At 39.3% G+C, this 19127-nt stretch overlaps 1 protein-coding gene across 1 annotated transcript in view; it reads right to left on the bottom strand.

Moving 5' to 3' along the window:
* LOC150109432 (uncharacterized) overlaps positions 1-19127 on the bottom strand; it is a 334156-nt gene that overhangs the window by 194594 nt on the left and 120435 nt on the right. The window lies entirely within an intron of this gene.

Here is a 19127-nt window from a genome sequence, read left to right on the forward strand (position 1 = left end):
GCAATAATCGTCATAGTACTTGCTAATTCCCAAATAAGATGAGTTATTCTAAAATCATATTCTAACAAAAAACTGGGCCATAATTTCACATAGGTCAAGCAGAATACAAGAAATAAGAAAAATATTTCTGATTACTTACAATTAATATTATATATCCATTCCTTTTTCAGCCAAATACACTAAAACCTGTAAAAAAATTTTAAATGACAGAAAATTTATGATAGTACACTTTTCAACATCAGAGTTGCCCTGGTACTACTTAAAAGATGACAAACTTTAACCAGGAGCTGGTATATTCATCTTCTATTACTGCATTTGATAATGGTTTCACTGACTTTACAAATATTTTGAATTTTTTTGGTATTTTCAAAGGTCAGGTAGAAACCTTATGAGAGGAAATAATCCATTCTCAATACTGCAGCAATTCCAAAGGAGTGGAAATAGATTAAGATTGTTCAACTTCACAAAGGGGGAATATAACACTGAAGATAGAAGGAATAGCCTATTATTCTACTCTTGTCTCTCTCTACTCCAGGAAAAATCTCTTCCACATTACTCTGTTAATAACCCTTCTCCTTATACATCTCATTCATATCCTCTCTCTTTCTTTTTATTCACAAGGCTTGAAAATTACATTGCCTCCATCTGTCTTCATATCCCACCTTTCATAAATCCAATACCAACTTAGTGAATCATCTTTGGACTCCCTCTAAGATATCCTCATCCCCTTGATCTGTGCACAGTAGTCCATATGCATCCCGATCAAGAACTTATGCAAGGGAACCACAACCTCATTTCTTCTGCATATCTGCATCATTGCCATAATCTGTTGCAATGTTCTCACAATTTCAGCAATGTGATCCCTAAACTTCGAATCTCTATCTACCATCACTCCCAAATCTCTAATTTGTTCTTCCTCCTCCTTCCAGATTGCCCCATTAACTGTATACTTTGCATCCTGTTCTCACCTTCCAAATTTCAAGATTTTACACTTTCCAACATTAAACTGACAGCTCCACTCACTTGACTACTCACCCAGTAGTAGTCAAGTGAGTGGAGACTTTACTGAGATTCTCCATGAGACTATAACATCTGTTCTGCTCTGCATTCATCTCAACTTTGCTTCATTGGCGAACAGCTACATATCTTCAGTTAAGTTTGTTCCAATATCATTAACATAAAAATTAAACAATAATGGCCCAAAACAAATCTGTTCAGCACTCCACTACATAACAAACCAATACCTATCAGGTATCGGTTGGTTATGTATGAGGTTAAAGTCAATTAGCTATCCAACTCGCTAGTCACTTGTCCAATCCATCTGTTTTGATTTAGTTACCAGCTTATCATATGGCAATCTATCAAAGACCTTCAAAAATTTCAACTATACAACTCCAGTGAATTTATTGCATTATTGCAGTACATGAGACGATTGCTAAAACATGACTTCCCCCTTGACTAACTCCTTGCTGACCATAAAAGAGAGAGAGAGAGAGAGAGAGAGAATATTGCTATTATTGGGCCAATTCTGGATCCAAGTCTACAATACCCTCTCTAACACCTTAACTGCAACCCCAGACAGACATACTACCTATAATTTGCAACCTCAGTCTTATTCCTCCCTTCACATTTGTGAACTGGAACAATTTTACCCTCTTTCCACTTCTTTGGGACTGCCCTCATGAAAGACTCATGTTAAAGAGGTATACCCCAAAGGTGCCATTAATTCCCTGGAACATACCTCTATGGCGTGGTGATATACTGCCAAGTCCTGCTGCCTAATTAACATCATGTTTATTTAATTCCTCATAGATCTCTTGCTCAGTCACTCTTAGTCCTTCCTCGACCATACACGTTCTATACTCATTTTTATTATGTCGCATTTATGAGGATGAAATACCTAAATAACTGCTCATTGAATATATCAACCATATCCTCAGAAGCAATTACCAACCTACCAGTGTCATTCACTAATATCATCCTGCAATAGTCATTCTTTCTTCTACTTGCCACATATTGAAAAAGAACAGATTAGGATTTTCTTGAATTCATTTGCTTATGTTTTCAGACCATTATTGTGAAAACTATATATTAATAATATTGGGGGGTATAACTGGAGATATGCAGCTGTTTACAGATAATGCAAAGTTGTGAAGAACTATGAGGAGTGGTGCAAATGTTCAGGGCCATACAAGAGGATCTGAATAGACTGCAGGAATAGAACAGTCAGTTTAACGTTGCAGAATGTAAGATTTAAATTTGGTAAGAAAGAATGAGATGCAGAATATACAATTGATTGGGAATTTTTTAAAGAAATAGAGGAGATGAGAGATCTGGGAGGTACAGACAAAGACTGGCAGTTAATTGTCACACTGCTAAAACTGAGAGGACATCACAATAGATTATAGCAATAATGAGGAACATATAACATGCAGATATATTATGCTTCCCTTCTATATGCCTTGATCATGTCATGTATAGACTATAGTGTGAAAATCTGGTCATCTGATTTTCAGAAGAATGACAATATCTCAGAGAGGGTCCAGAGAAGATTTTCACCAAGTGCTGCAGGGTCTCTGGAATGTGGAATATGAAGACAGACTGAACAAAACAAGATGGGCCATGATTGCAACGGAGATACAAGTTGGTAATGAGTTACTGCCAGATTAATGTTGAGGAGATTTTTCATAGAGTAGAGAGTAAAACAAGGGTAAAACAAGAGGGCATCCCTGGAAGCTGTATAAGGAGAATGTGAGGAAGGACATAAAAAACAGGTTTTTTGCACAAGAAGAGTGGTTGGTGAGTGGAATTCCTGAGAGTGTGGTGAGTGCAGAAACTGTGAATAGGTTTAAGAAGCAGTTCGATGATCTTTCTGTGTGAGAGTGTTAATCTCCTGGGATGTCTTTTTTATTCCACAGAGATCTAGTGTTAATAATAATAATAATAGCTTGATACACTCAGATAAAAAAATATATAATTTGATTCCTATCTAAACATAAAAGAAGAAGAAGAAACTAATTCAAAGTGTTTAAAAAATGAAATCAATACTATGTTATGAGTGGAGGATAGATTAAATAATTTCAGTTTAAATATGAACTATTCATATGAAATTAGGAAATAATATTGGTAAACTACAGAATAGTAGAGTATTAATTAGAATCACAGAACATTTCAGTATTGTTTTTGGACATATATATATATATATATATAATAATAATAATTAATGGTGTCTGCCATTTAGTCCTGTGGTAACACTTTCATACCTCTATAACTAGAATAACATTTTTCTAGGCTTTTTTTCAGTTGGTTCCATAGTTTGTCTAGCAGTGTTGAACACACGTAATTTTTTTTTTTAATAAAAAACTGGCTACACAACTCACACAATTGCAAACAATAATGCCAGTTTAGAATTAGAAATACAAGATGGAGACAGTCATATAAATCTTCAAACTCATTGATCTACCTATAGACTCAACTACCGGTGATGACTATAGGTGGAGACTGGCTGGTATTTTGCAAGTTATTATTATTATTATTATTCAGGACCATCATGGAGTCACAAAACTCGTTATGGGAGGCCAATCTTAGACAACACAACATCTATCATACCATTTTCTTAAATTTGTTTACAGTTTGTGCTCACCCACCTTATTAGGCAATGTATTTCACAGTCCAACCACCCTTCATAAAAAAAGCCAGTTTTCAACTTCTTACTCATCACTTCCATCTACAACTTCCAGGGATGATCCCTTGTCCCTGCTCCTGCTCTTGTTCTACCATAACAAAAGATCTTCCCAGTATCAATCCTGTAACTACTTATCAACAGTTTAAATGTCTTAATCATATCACCTCTTAGCCTATAATAAATTTAGTTTAATCCTTTATCCAAGTGTAAGCAAACAAAGTTTCCACCTGAAGTATCTTCAGGACTGAGGCAACTCGTGGTAAAGGTGGACCAAGCTCTCATCACTCCTTGTCTTAATATCAAAAATAATGCAAAAGCACATTTCCTTGCGGACATGTATAATGCTATGCATTAAGGGATGGGCCACTACCCAGACCGGTTTCGACCTTTATTGAATGTTCAAGTACAGGTCAAACTCCAAAAACTCAGCATTGTTTCCCTCAGTAACAGGCTTACCCTGCCACTGAGAAGAACTCTCAGAACCAGTTGGGTCTACACCGTGGCAGGTTCACCCCACAACTGAGCAGAGCCGCTCATATGCTCATATCTCATCTGAGGGAGTGACAGCAACAGCCGAGCCTCAGTTAAAACTTCATGGGCTACAGCATCGGCATTCATCACCCAAGCTTCCAACCGGTTTCGACCTTTATTGAGGTCTCGTCAGTGCAAGCCAGACCCAGAAGTGGTGATACTAAGGCAGAAGCAATGGGGAAGTCATATTTACCTATTCGAGTTTCCAAAAAGGTGTACCACCTCATTATTAAATTACTCTGAATTTAGAGAAAGATGTTGGAAGTTGTTTTCACTTGGTTAGACTATAATAAATTTAGTTTAATCTTTATCCAAGTGTAAGCAAACAAAGTTTCTGCCTGAAGTATCTTCATGACTGAGGCAACTCCTAGTAAAGGTGGACCAAGCTCTCATCACTCCTTGTCTTAATATCTCCCATAATGCAAAGCACATCTTCTTGCGGACATGTATAATGCCCACTGACGGAACCTCAATAAAGGTCGAAACCGGTCTGGGTAATGGCCCTTCCCTTAATGCATAGCATTATACATGATGGGTGTATATACAGATATATATATATCTGGGTGGTGATACTAAGGTGGAAGTAATGAAGAAGTCATATTTACCTATACGAGTTGCCAAAGGGAGTCACACCCTATTATTAAAAATTCTCTGGATTAGAGATAAGTTTATGGAAGTTTTTTCACTTGGCTATGCTACTAATTATATATTGGATTTTATCCTTTATCCAAGTGTAAGCAGACAACTTATACCACCTTTACCACGAGTTTCCCCAGTCCTGAAAGTACGTCAGGCTCAAACTTTGTTTGCTTACACTTGGATAAAGGATAAAACCCAATATATAATTAGTAGCATAACCAAGTGAAAAAGCTTCCATAAACGTATCTCTAATCCAGGGAATTTTTAATAATAGGGTCTGACACCCTTTGGCAACTCATATAGGTAAATATGACTTCTCCATTACTTCCATCTTAGTATCACCACCTCTGAGTCTGGCTCCCACTGATGTGCTTCTGTGCAGAAGTGGTTGCTTTCCCTGAGATGTGAGAGGGTATGCTTTGGGGTAGGTTTTTGCCTGTCTCTGAGTAGGGCCACTGCTGCGATTATGGCTCCTGCTCAGGGGTAGGTTTTCCCTGTCTCTGAGCAGGGCCACTGCTGAGATTATGGCTCTGCTTGGTGGGGGTGAGCCTGTCACTGAGTGGAACCACAGCTGAGTTGGACAGTCCTTCGGTCACTCGTAGGGAGTAGTCCCAGGGACCGCCTAATTTTTAGAGAGGTCTTTACTTAAACAGCATCTCAATAAAGGTCAAAACTGGTCTGGGTAGTGGCCCTTCCCTTAATGCATAGCATTATACATGTGTGCAAGGAGATGTGTTTTGTATTATGGGAGATACTAAGGCAAGCAATGAAAACTTATACCACCTTTACCATGAGTTGCCCCAGTCCTGAAAGTACTTCAGGCACAAACTTTGTTTGCTTACACAGGGATCAAGGATAAAACCCAATATATAATTAGCAACATAGCCAAGTGAAAAAACTTCCATGAGTCTTACCAAGGCTTCATAAAGAGGTATAATAACCTGCTTGTCTCTGCTCATCAGGGTATTCTTCAGTAACCAAGTAATCCAATGAGCTGATTCAGCTGCTTTTGCAATATGCACTCTAAAAGTGGCTGAATCCCACTTGATTCATTCTACTGACTCTTAATTCTCCATCCATCCATTAACATTCACAAATCCCTAGCTTCATGAAGTAGAGTTCCATCAATGTCATACACACTGGTAATATTTTCACCCCAAAATGCATAGCTGTACACTTTTCCATTTGCCCAGACTATCCAAATCATCCTGCAAAAAATTAACATCATCTGTATTAACTATCGCTCTACTCAATTTTGCATCATCAGCAAACAACAACAGTTTCTCTCAATCCTTTCCTATATTGTTAATTATAGGAACGTATATAACTGCTATTACTTCCCTCAACAAATTAAATAGTACAGATCCAAAAACAGAGCCCTGTGGCATGCCTTCTACTGACTCCACTCCTGAATAAACTCCTCTCCAATATCTCTCCATCATTCACTTAACCAACTTCATATCCATCCCCATGTGCTGCAATTTACTGATTAGAGTTCCATGTGGTATGGTATCCTGCCAAAAGCCTTTGCAAAATCCAGTATCACTGTAAACCCATCATCTTTATCCAACTCAGCTGTCACCGTATTATAAAATGTGAGCAAGATAGTGAGGCATGACCTAACCTTCACAAAACCATGTTGTGTCCCCTCCCCATATAGCATCCCATTTCTGTATTTTTCTCTTGAACAATTATTCCCGTACCTTGACTATGACTCCTGATATGCTGTTCAGTTGGTAATTTGCTATATCAGTCTTAGAGCCTCCTTTATGCAATGGAACTATTTTCTCCTTTTTCTACCCCCTTTGGTACTAACCCAGAGCTGAGACTTAGATTAAATAACGTGGTCAAAGGCACTGCCAATTCCTTAGCACCTTCTCATAAAACATCAGCTGGTATAATATCTAATCCCATAGCTGTATTCACATCAAGGTTCCAATATGCTTTTCACCTCCAGTTCATTTACCTCAGTTGCCATATAAGCCTTTGCATCTCTTGTTACTGCAATGCCTTCACCTGGATGATATACTCTTGCAAAGTGTTCACTTAGTAATTCTACTATTTCACCTGATTCAGTTATCTCCCTACAGTCAGCATTCATCAACATCATTCTGCCAAAAACACTCTTTCTTTTACTTGTAACACACTGAAAGAACTCTTTGGGATTATCTTTGGCCTGCACTGCTAATTTTCTTTCATACTCTTCTTTTGCCTGTCTTAGCACACTGGTTACTCTTCTGGCCTGTGTGCTTTATACTGCTCACATGCCTGCTGGTCACCTTTCTCCTTGAATTCTCTCCACAATTTTTTTTCTTTTTCTGAATGTTGGTATTCATCCATTCATACTCAGCCCTTGTAATTTCACATGCAATGGCATTGATCCAAGCAATCTCCTAAGCTTGTCATACTTACCAGCCCTGTAATTCCACACATACCCCCCTTTAACTAAACTTTTCACCTCCTTTGGTACTAACCCAAAATTCAACATATTTAGCAACCTTCCAGGTCAAGACCATATGATCACTCTAAACAATTAGTGACAATGTGGTCATATTGGTTACATACAAATTCTCTGATGCAATTACTAGATCTAGCACTCTTTAAATTCCCTAGTATATTCCATCATATACTGTCTCAGGTAATTATCCCTTAGTAACTGCATAAATTCCATTTCCTTCCTAACCAAGTGTCCTCTCCTCTTTCCAATCTATGGTCACATAGTTATTATTATTATTATTCAGGCCTCCATGGAGTCAAAAGACTCATCATGGGAGGTCCTTCCTAAGAAACACAAAGTCTATCGAGACTCATCGAGGGGAGGTCCCACCCACTAAGAAACACAAAGTCTATCATACCACTCTTTGAACTCATTGACCGTTCTCGCTCTCACCACTCCTCACCCTCTAGCTCATAGTTTCCTTTCGTAACTTCCGGGGATGGCCTCTTGTCATCACTCCTTCCCGCTGTTCAACCAAGCAAAAGAACTCCCCAGTGTCAACCCTGTAACCACCTCTCAACAGTTTAAAAGTCTCAATCATATCACCTCTCCTTCTTCTATCCACCAAACTCTGCAGTCCACATTCCCTCAGCCTATCCTCATAACTATCATTATATAGTCCTGAAATCATCTTTGTTATCCACCTTTGTACCCTTTCCACAGTTAATTTATCCCCTTCAAATCCTAGGGACCAAATCTGAGAACAATAGTCCAAGTGTGGTCTGATCAGGGTCTTATACAACGGAATGATAGCTCTTTTATCTCTGCAGGTCAGCATCCTTCTCATTATTGCAACAATCCTCTGTGTTACCTTCACCACCTTTGCAATATGTCCCCTGAATTTCAGGTTTCTATCAATCGTCAACCCCACAGATCTCTTTTCTCCCCTTCTTCCTTCAGTACAACTACTCCAATCGAGTATGAAGTGTCCCATCGATGTGTCCCAAACCTCAAGACCTTATGTTTTGCTGAATTAAACCGGCATCCCCCATTCATTTGCCCATCTATCTAGCTTATTCAAATCCTCTTGCAGGGCTACCGCATCTGCACTATTATTAATAATCCTTCCCAGCTTCGCATCATCTGCAAATAACTGAATATCCCCTTGGAATCCACTGACAATGTCATTGATATAAAGGTTAAACAATATAGGTCCCAGTACTGAGCCCTGTGGGACCCCACTTGTAACCCACTGCTTCCTTGAAACTGCCCCACCATACACAACTCTCTGATACCTATCGGACAGCCAATCCTGAATCCAGTTGACCGATCTGACATCCAGACCCATGTGCTGCAACTTAAATATCAGCTTATCATGTGGCACCCTGTCAAATGCCTTCGCTAAGTCTAAGAAAATGGCAGTAAATGCCTTTTCCTCATCTAATGCTCTTGTAACTTTATCATAAAAGGCTAGCATATTGCTAAAACAAGAGCACCCCTTCACAAATCCATGTTGACTCTCACAGATAACATTACCCTCATCTGCCCAATGCTGTATACGGTCCTTCACTACTTTCTCCAAGATCTTATTAACTATTGATGACACACAAACTGGTCTATAATTAGACACTTCCAGTCTGCTACTGCCCTTATACAATGGCACTATCTTACCTTCCTTCCATTCCATGGGCACCTTTCCAGCAGCCAGACTTTCATTGAAAAGCCAGGTCAAAGGCACTGTCAGTTCTCTAGCACATTCTCTCAAAACTCGTGGTGAAATACCATCCAGTCCCACAGCTTTACTGACATCCAGGGTACTCGGTATTTGAAACACACTCTCCTCCTGTACCTCTAAACCTTGAACCTGTCCTATCCCTCTAGCATTAAAACCGACTCCTCGAGGATGAACACTTTATTGGAGTATTTCATCAGAAGAGTTGAACAATTCTACTAGGTCCTCTGCAGCAGTCACTCTATTCCCATTTTTATCCCACAATATCATTCTTCCACAGTCATTTCTCCTCCTACTGGCCACATAGCTAAAAAATTCCCTAGGATTTTCTTTGGATCTTAGGGCTAATCTCCTCTCATATTCCGGTTTCGTCTTCCATACCATACTAGTCACTCTTCTGGCCTGTGTCTTATACTCTTCATGTATCTTCTCTTCTCCTGTCTCCTTATATCTCTTCCACAGCCTCTTTTTCGCATGCAATTCCTGTTTAATATTGTTTGTCATCCACTTTACTCCAAATTGTGTCCTCTTGTTCACTCGTGGTATACAACTTACCATTGCTGCTAACAAATATTCTTTCATAATTTCCCACGCACTAATGATATCCCGGCCTTCCAATTCCTCCCTCCATGAAACTTCCCCAAGTTGATGTCTTAGACTATTATAATCACCTGCCTTATAATTAAACATACATTCCCGTGTCTTTGATACTCCTGCATGTCTATTCATTTTCCAAGTCAAAACCATATGGTCACTCTCTCCAACTGGTGGGAGAGATGTCATCTCAGTTATTATCAACTCTTCTAATGCTATAACCAAATGCAAAACTCTTGAACCTCTTGTTCCCTCTATTACATGTTGCCCAAGACATTTATCCCTCAAGAATTCTAGAAATTCCATTCCCTTATTGCTACATGCATCTTCCTCTCCCCAGTTTATACTACTGTAGTTAAAATCTCCCATAACAATCATTCTTCTTGCACTTGCCAAACTCAACTGTCTAAACATTTTCTGGTCCCCACCCTCTGTACTCCTGGGTCTGTAGCAACACCCCACTAAATATCCTGTCTTGCCCACCTCTACTTCACACCATATGCTTTCAAAATCATTAGTGTTACTGCCTTCCAAAGTCAAGCAGTACTCCACCACCACGCTTTCCCTTCCTATCCTGCCGAAAAATGCTGTACCCAGCAACTTCTATTCCTGTTATTATATCCTCTTCTGTCAACCACGTCTCAGTGATCCCAATAATTTTTGGCCAGGCTGATGCTATCTGCGCCACCAATTCCTCTCCCTTATTCCGGATACTCCTAGCATTAGTATATAGCATATAAATGCCGTTGTTTCTATACCCAGCATTATCCCCTCTAGACTCCACTAGGCTCAGTGTTACCTGATGTCGTTCCCCCCTTCTCCCAAGTACCCATTCCCACAAGAGGCCAGCCCTGCTACCATCCTCCCTGGGACATGCTGACTTTTTCAGAACAGCAATCTCTCCAGATGTTTACGTCCTTCTTCATTCAAATGTAAGTGGTCTCTTGCATACAATTCCTCTCTGTCCTCAAACGCACTCCAAGCATCCACATATTCCAATCCTCTCTTGTCACACATTCTAGCTATTATGTCATTCAATATTACCGCTGTTCTGCTCAGTTCGTCATTATCATACCTAGGTAACACACACACACACTATCTTTTCTCTGTGTGTCTTCTTTCGTACCACCTCAAGCAAGAATCTCATGTCTCTCGCTGCTCTAGTTACACCACCACCCAAATAATTTGTTCCCACCATCACAATCATCTCATCCACCCTTTCACCTCTCTTAACTGCCAAAGCCACCCTTTCTATCGTTCCTCCTGGCAAACACTCCTCACGCATTCTATCTTGAACACCATGGATCACTGAGTCCCCATACATTATACCGCTTACCATTCCCTCTTTCCTATTGTTTCCATTTTCTCCTCTTCTTTCATTCCCATACCTCTCTCATTCCCTCTCTCCTACTGTTTCCATTTTCTTCTCTTCTAGCACTCCCATACCTCTCTCTCATTCCCTTCTCTCTCTCTCCTCTTCTAGCTCTGCCATACCTCTCTCTCATTCTGTCTCTCCTACTGTTTCTATTTTCTCCTCCTCTAGCATTCCCATACCTCTCTCTCTCATTCTGTCTCTCCTACTGTTTCCATTCTCTCTTCTTCTAGCACTTCCATCTCTCTCTCCTGTTTGCATTCTCTCCATTTCCATTTCCATATCCAATTCCATTCTCTCCTCTTTTATCATTCACAAATTTCTCCCCTCTCCTATCATTCCCAAAACTCTCTCTCTCTCCCCTACTCCGATTTGCCTTGCATTTATCGCTTCCATTCTTCTAATCTCATCTTTCATACTTATCATACTTCTCCCAAGACATTTCAGCTCCTCTATCTCCCTCTGCAGGTCAGCACTCTAAATCGAAATTCACTCTCCCAAACAAAACCATCTAAACTTTCACAGTCACTCACGCCTTCTACACTATCAACTATTATTTTCTTATTCACATTTTTTTCTTCATTCTCTCCTATCACACTACTCGTCTTCCTGTATTCATTTCCCATTCCTGGAGCAACAAGGTCAATTATTGAGATATCTGCTGCATTTATTTCCTCCCACTGCCTGCACTTTAAACACACACGCACTCCATCCTCTCTCACAAGCCAGATAACCAATTCCCGAGACGCATACATGCCGCAAATACTGCATGCCACAAACTCCCTTATTATATTGCTTATAATAGAGTGCCTAAATGGCGGAGGACTTGCCGACACGCCATTTGCGACTGCAGCTGAATCCGCCATCATTCGTTACTGCCGAGGGACTACTAGCGTAATTGTTAATTATTCAAAACAGTTTCAAAAATAAATGCTAAATAAGTATTAGGGAGTATAAATAAATAAGAAAAGTATAAACAATTACAAGCAAAACAAAACATTAAGTACACTAAATAAAATGAAATAAAACTAAATACAGTAATGAAAACTTAGCTTCGTCTTGTCTTCCACTGTTATGCATCTGCCCCGTCTTCTCGGTAAACAAAATACACAATATCACGACAGCACTAACTTCAAAAAACAACCACTACAGTACACTCGTATTCCAGAGAAACATATTAGCACTCAAAAACATAAAAAAACGAACTATTCACCAATTAAAAACTCACTTTCTTCAGCACAGCTCAAGCACCACTCAAAAAATTCCTTCCTAACCAAGTGTCCTCTCCTCTCCTCTTTCCAATCTATGGTCATATAGTTGAAGTCCTCCATAATAATTACCTGTCTTCCACTCATTGAGCTTATCTGTTGATCTACACTATCCCCATAATCCTTGAAATCCCCTATTCTATAGAAGCATCGAACTACATATTTTGTTCTGCTGGTCACTATCATACACCAGATAGCTTCAAAAGTGCTATTTTCACTGGCTTGCAGTTGAACGTCTACTCTCTTTGATTTCAGTTCATTGGCTATCATCATTTAATACTCTTCTCCCCATTCTTTTCTCTCTATCCTCCCTGAAAACACTATATATCCTTCACATTCTATTTTGCTAACTATATCATCTTCTGTCAGCCATGTCTCAAAATGCCAATAACCTTTGGCCAGGACGAACTAACCAATGCCAAAAACTTCTCTCCCTTGTTTTGAATGCTTCTAGAATTACCATGCATAAAGTGCAAAAGCCCATCATTAGGCCCACCACTGTCCTGACACTTTACACTAACTCTCCTATTCTGGTTTGTTACCCAAAGTACTAACTCAGACATTTTATGCACATTCTTACACTCAAATGCCTTACTTTTATCTGTGTACCCATTCAACATCTCTAGTTTCTCTAGAGATGTTGAATGGGTACATTCAACATCTAATTTTGTACATCACTTTCACTTCATTCAACAACACTTTTTCCAGACTTGGAACACCAAATCCATCCAGCTGCAAACCATTCTTCCTGTACTAGTCCTTTCATCCATCAAACTCACTCCACAAATCCCACATTATTCCTCCTGCATAACCTATGCATCGACTCATTTACTTTTCTCGTTACAAATATCGATACTTTTCTCCTTACAAATCATTCATTCTAGCCAAAACAATCAACTCTTTCACTTTACCATTTTGCAATCTAATAGCCTCAATAACATTGTTAATTTTTGCATCCAGGAAGCATGATTTTGTCACTCTCTCATCATGCCTCTTATGATAGAATCAGTGTACAAGATTCTCCTTAATTTTTTTCTTTCTCTTAGCCAAATATTCCTTTCACTTTTCTTGCACTTCTTTCTTTCTGTTATCAACTGTCTCAAACTGAACACACTAAGCAGACATTTATCAATTGAACACACTAAGCAGACATTTCTGTATTTGCTCCAGCACATGCTTTGTCCTGTGCATCACTCCACATAATTTGTGGAGCTGGCCAAAATCTCCCTCATTTTGGCCAGCTCCTCATTCTTTACATCCATTATACTATTATTCTTTCACTCATCACTTATAATCTCTCTCTCAACCATGTTACTTTTAATCTCACTTTCAATGATATTTTCTGTTACGCTGTTGCACACACATATTCTGTGTTCCACCCACCACTTCAATCTCGTGACCTTACCCACACTTCTGACTCTCACTTCCGTAGCATTTTCAGCACACTCTTCCGCCACTATCACATTCAATCCAAGTCCATTGTCCATTCACTTTAGATAATGCGTACATCTTGCACACATTGCGAGATTTTACACCATAAGATTTTGTGGTCAGTGACAACCCTATGCTCTGCTAAACTAGACTTTTCAGACTTATTATAGATGATATAAAACTTGTTTCTTTAACCTCTTCTCAACAGAAGAGACTACACACAATAACGTAGATAAAAATGTACTTATGTGTGTCAATCATATCATCACTATTCCTCCTTCCTTAATGCATAACATTATACATATCTGCAAGGAGATGTGTTTTGCATTATGGGAGATACTGAGATAGGAGTGATGTTAGCTTGGTCCACCTTTGCTGCTAGTTGCCCGGTGTTGTACTACCTTACCCTAGTCCTGAAGATATTTTCAGGCACAAACTTTGTTTGCTCACACTTGGATAAAGGATTAAACTAAATTTATTATGTTATTCACTTTACTAGAGCAAGTGGAAGAACCAAAAACAAAGGGAACAAAATATATATTATTATTCAGAATTCCCACATGGAGTCATAAGACTCATCATGGGCGTATATATATATATATATATATATATATATATATTATTATTATTATTATTATTAAACAAGACCTCATGGAGTCAAAGACTCATCTAGGAGGTCCTTTTATCTTACACACACATCTCAGCATACCGTGTCTTAAACACATTCAAACTACTTGCAGACACCACGCTCTCAGGCAAGGCATTCCAATCACTCACAACTCTGCACGAAAAAAACCTGCCTCTCACTCCCTTACTCACACCCTCCTTATACAGTTTCCAGGGATGACCTCTGGTTCTCCCCTGATCTCCCACTATTCTCTGTAGAACTTCTCCACCATTGATCCTATAACAACCCCTTACCAACTTGTAGGTCTCTATCATATCTCCCCTCTTCCTTCTCTCCACGAGACTCTGCAAATTACATCTTTTCAATCTTTCCTCATACTCAACATTCCAGAGGTCAGAAACTACCTTAGTCAGTCGCCTTTGGACCCTTTCCAACATCTCTTCATCCTTCTGAAAACCCGGTGACCAAATCTGGGCACAATAGTCCAAGTGTGGCCTAATCAAATACATATATATATGTATTTTTTTTTTCTTTTTTTATATATAGCCTCACACATAAGGTTGTAAACCTATAGTACTATGGGCAAGCTAAGATATTTTCCAGTAATTTTTTAATTCAATTTTTACATAATCTGGAAACCCTAGTTTAAATGCTAAATAGACTTCCAGAAGTGGGGCTGTGTCTCAAACTAGGTGATGAAGCTCATATCCCACCTGAAAACAATCATTAACATTCACAGCCTGTTAGTTAGCAGGGATTTACACAATGAAACTATTACCAATTTAGAAGTTTATGGAGGGCTATATGGTATGTACTGTCTGAGGATAGCTCCTGACCAGATAAGTGATTTATTTTGAGTAAAAATAGATGAATTTGTATAGTATTGTTTACTTTTAGTATTTTAACGTGTCTGGGTGATTTTTGTGTGTTTTTCAAGTATTTTAATAGTAAATTGATAGATACGATTATCTGTGCACATGGCTCCCATAAAGAGGAATACAAAGATGGCGTCCAGGTCGCCATATTTGTCTGAAAATCTTAACTTAAAAGCCTTGATTCAGTGTACCTTTTGCGAAATGTATGCATTGCGGAGAGCGGTTGGAGTCTGGTTAAACAACGATAGTGGAGTGAATGTGTGCAAAAAGTGTAAAGAATGTGAGGATTTAAAGAGTGTTTCAGGTCGTGTGAGTAATATTCATTGTCGAAAGTGAGAATCTAGATAACAGCGATATTCGAGGTACGAATGATGATATTTGTGAGGTAGTACCTGATAGCTTTGAGAATGGCATTGAAAGAGAGAATAAAGTTAAGCATACAGAACGATTGAATGAATCATCAGAAAATAAAAATGATGACACTGATGCAATGAGTGATATAGCACTATTACGCGGAGCGATACATAGAGTAAATCAGCAGCTGGAATGTTGGCAAAAATCTTTAACAAGCGTACTGACTAATAATAATCGGCAAAAGTATGATAGAAAAAATAAGGGTATGAAAGTGAGTGTAAACAAAATGAAAGAGCATGTGTTGTATAGGGATTCCTTAGTAAGAGGTGTGTTAGTTGAGAGTTTAAAAAAATCGTACCAACCTGGTGCGAACATAAAGAATGTAAGCGAGTCAATTAGAATGCAAAAATAGCAGGTGAAGGAATTGATAGTGGTAGTGGGTACAAATGATTTGAAAGGAAACAAAAAGGCTATGAGTGAGGATGTGAAGGAATTGCTTGAGGTAGCAAAAGAAAAGAGTGAGAGAGTTAGGATGGTGAGTCTGTTCTGCAGTATGACAGTGAAGAGTATAGAAGGAGGGCCATAGCTTTATGGCCCTCCTTCTTTATGCCAATGACTTTATGCATGAATTATGTTTGATGAGTGGTGTGGAATTTGTGGATGTGTGGAATGAGTTTGATGGATGAAAGGAGTTATATAAAATGGATGGTTTACATTTGAATGGATTTGGTGTACGGACACTTGAAAAGGTGATGTCGAATGTAGTGGAAGTGAATGTACAGAACCAGGGAAACTAGAGTTATTAAGGGGGGGGGGGGTAGATATGCAGATTTTAGGGAGACAGTTGAGTGTGTGAATGCGTGTAATATGCTCAAGCGAGTAGGAAAGACCACGAATCAGAATGGGATAGTTAGTATAAGGCATCAAAATAGGGATGGGACAAGTCGGCTTCTGCAATTCATGTATACAAATGCCAGAAGTATTAGGAACAAGAGGGAAGAATTTTTGGCCTTGGTTGGCACTTCCAGATTGGCATTAGTGAAACATTGCTGATAGAAGATGACACAGCTAGTGGGATTGAATGTGAGGAGGTATGGTGTGTTCAGGAGAGACAGGGAGAATAAAATAGGGGGAGGTGTGTTATTGATGATAGCGGATGAGCTATGGCCAAGGAGAATAGAAGTGGAACTGCAGGATAGAGAAAAGAGCACATTTGAGGCTATTTGGTGTGAGATTGAAACTAGCAGAACAAAATATACAGTTGGGTGCTGCTAAAGACCAGGTGATAGAATAGATGGTGGTGATAGTATGCTAAGCAAATAGAAGAAATGAGTGGAAGGAGGGTAATTATTATGGGAGATTTCAACTATGGTAACATTGATTGGAAGGAGGAGAGGACACATGGGAGGAAGGAATTGGATTTTATGCGGTTATTAAGGGATAACTATCTGCGACAGCATGTAATGGAAAATACTAGGGGTCAGAGAGTGCTTGACCTGGTAATTGCATCTGAGAATTTGGCTATAACGAATATGACCATTTGCCACCAATTGGTGAGAGTGATCATGGGGTCTTGACTTGGGAGGTGGTAAAGGTGTGGAATTTACAATTAAGACAGGGTACATGTGGAATTATCGGGCTGGTAAGTATGACAAGCTTAGGAGATTGATTGGTACAGTGCCATGGCATGTACAACTGCAAGTGCTAGAAGTTGACAGTGCATGGGATGCAGTTAAAAAGTGTTTGCATGAAGCAATGGCTGACTGTATACCTAGAGTCCGAATAATAAATCAAGTAGGAGTTAAATGAATGAATAACACCATTAAGCTTGAGCTGCAAAAAAAGAAACACCTATGGAGGGAATTTAAGGAGAAAGGTGACCGGCAGGCACATGAACAGTATAAAGCCCAGGCTAGAAGGGTAACGAGTGTGGTAATAAAAGCAAAAAAGGATTACGAAAGAACATTGGCCATGCAGGCTAAAGAGAATCCTAAACAGTTTTTTCGATATGCTGCAAGTAAAAGAAAAAATGTATATGGCAGAATGATTTTAAAGAATGCCAATGGTAGGGAGGTAACTGAATCAGTTGATATAGTTGAATTACTGAGCGAGCACTTTGAAAGAGTATATCATCCAGGTGGTCAATTGCAGAAATAAATGAACCAATAGATTATATGGGAATTGTGGTGAATGAGGTGTAGGTGAGTAGTCTATTGCAAAACCTCAATGTCAATACATCTGTGGAATTGGATGGTATACCAGCTCGTGTCGTATGTGAAGTGGCTAAAGAATAGTCAGTACCCTTGACCATTTTGTTTAATCTGAGTCTCGGGTCGGGGTTAGTCCCAAGGGAGGTGGAAAAAGGGGAAAATAGTTCCACTGCATAAAGGTGGTTCCAAGACTACTGTTGTAAATTACCGACCGATTAGCATATCAGGAATCGTTGTCAAGTCTTGGAGAAAATAGTCAAGAGAAAAATACAGGATTGGATAGATGAAAATGGGATACTATATGGAGGACAACATGGTTTTGTGAAGGATCATGCCTCAGTAATTTACTCACGTTTTATAACACAGTGACCGCTGAACTGGATAAGGGTAATGGGTTTACAGTGATTCTACTGGACCTTGCAAAGGCCTTTGACAGGATACGACATGGAACTCTAATCAGTAAACTGGAGCAGATGGGGATGAATATAGGGTTGGTGAGATGGATAGGAGGGTGGTTGATGGAGAGATACCAGAGAGTGGTTTATTCAGGAATGGAGTCCAAAAGATGGCTTGTGACTAGTGGTGTGCCACAGGGTTCTGTTCTTGGACCACTACTTTTCAATTTGTTCATTAATGATATAGGAAAGGATCTGAGAGGAAGTATTCACTTGTTTGCTGATGATGTAAAGTTGGGTAGAGCAATTGTGAGTGCACAGGATGTCAAAATTTTGCAGGATGATTTGGACAGTTTGGAGGACTGGGCTAGGGAAAATGGATGTCAATTTAATGTGGCAAAGTGTAAGGTTATGCATTTTGGAGTGAAAAGATTAGCAGCAGTATGTCACATTGGTGGAACCGTACTCCAGGAGATTGATGAGGTCAGGGATTTGGGAGTGTTGGTGGATAGGGAGTTGAAGTTTAGGTGGCACATTGCAAAAGTGGCTAAATCAGCTCATCAAATCACTTGGTTACTGAAAAATACTTTAACAAGCAGAGACAAACAGGTTATTGTTCCTCTACATTGAGCCCTGATAAGACCCCATCTGGACTACTGTGCCCAGATATGGGCACCAGAGTTTCTTGATGGGGAGGAGGTGGAGAGGATCCAGAGACAAGTGACCAAAATGGTGGAAGGTCTGTGGAATGAACCTTATGAGAACAGATTGAAGATTTGTGGGTTGCAAAAATTGGTTGATAGGCGGAAAAGGGGTGATATGATTGAGACATTCAAATTACTGAAGGGTTTTTATAAGATTAATCCAGAAGATATTTTTGAGAATAGGACTGGTGGTGGGAGGACTAGGGGCCATACATGGAAGCTGGGCAAGAATGTGGTTAACAAGGGTGTTAGAGCTAGGTTTTTTACTTGGA

The sequence above is a fragment of the Typopeltis vanoorti genome, chromosome 2 (assembly GCF_054136105.1).
Source record: "Typopeltis vanoorti isolate ZY-2024b chromosome 2, IOZ_Tvanoo_1.0, whole genome shotgun sequence".
Classification (NCBI taxonomy): domain Eukaryota; kingdom Metazoa; phylum Arthropoda; class Arachnida; order Uropygi; family Thelyphonidae; genus Typopeltis; species Typopeltis vanoorti.